The sequence below is a fragment of the Asparagus officinalis genome, unplaced genomic scaffold (genome assembly GCF_001876935.1).
Source record: "Asparagus officinalis unplaced genomic scaffold, Aspof.V1 AsparagusV1_Un581, whole genome shotgun sequence".
In the NCBI taxonomy this organism is placed as follows: domain Eukaryota; kingdom Viridiplantae; phylum Streptophyta; class Magnoliopsida; order Asparagales; family Asparagaceae; genus Asparagus; species Asparagus officinalis.
Window position 1 is genome coordinate 42,413 of NW_017972844.1, and position 1,066 is coordinate 43,478.

General features: G+C 28.3%; 1 long non-coding RNA gene across 1 annotated transcript; it reads left to right on the plus strand.

Moving 5' to 3' along the window:
- Positions 1 to 557, plus strand: LOC109827962. The gene is made up of 2 exons (XR_002243546.1): positions 1 to 106; positions 389 to 557. It is a non-coding gene; the product is annotated as an uncharacterized LOC109827962 (long non-coding RNA).
- The last annotated feature ends 509 nt before the right edge of the window (positions 558 to 1,066 follow it).

Genomic DNA, 1,066 nt, shown 5'->3' on the forward strand with positions numbered 1-1,066 from the left:
TCTCACATAATCCTCATGTGCAATAAGGACGAGAGACGATATTGACCCGATAGTTCCATTCGATGAATCATCTTGTGCCTCTGTGGAAATTTGTGAGAGGCTTTGGGTAAGTCATCAGTTACTTATAGTTATCACTTGAAATGAATGATGAGAACCACTTATACTTGTCATTTTGATATTTAATTTGGACTTCTGCTATACATAATTAACATGTTTTGTACAGAGCCAAATTTTTGTCAATTGATACAAGTAATGTGTATTTGGCAGTTTTTAACTTTCTTTTAGTCTCAATTTTGTTTCATATGAGTAGGTTTAGAAGTGGTATTTGTGATGATAATCTCTATTTTTGGAAAATAATTTGACATCTTTCTATTTTTTTACCACACAGATATGGTATGCCCTGGGCAAAATATTAGCAGAGAAGGCAGCATAGGAATTTCCCTTCGTTAAAGAGCTAAAAACATTCGTTATTGTAAAATCTCTTATATACTTTTATGATAGTTTCATGTACCTTGCAAGAACTTTTTTTAGGCAATCACCTTCATTAACTCCTCAAACTCGAGACCATGTGCAGGACTAGATAATTATTTTTTGTAAAATCTCTTATATACTTTTATGATTGACTACTTGCACTAAAAATATGATTTTTACTCTCTTATATACTTTTATGATTGACTACTTGCACTAAAAATATGATTTTTACTTAATAAGATAATATTTGCTTAATTGATATTTCTTCTACTTGCACTAAAAATATGATTTTTACTTAATAAGATAATATTTGCTTAATTGATATTTCTTAATTATTTGATTTTTTTTAAAATTTTCAGGCTATCCATGCAAGATTAGGAGAGGGGGTAGCTCGAGTCTTCTTTTGACGATAATTAGAGATGAAAGAATGTGTCTTCCCTAAATTTTTATTTTAATTTGTTTTAGATAGTTTTATGTATTGTTCTTTGGAACAATTAGGATATTAACTCTTGTTATTAGTATTGAATATTTGAGGATGGTAAAATTTTATTTATTGATGTTATTAATGAATGGAATTTTTATTTTCTCTTTTATT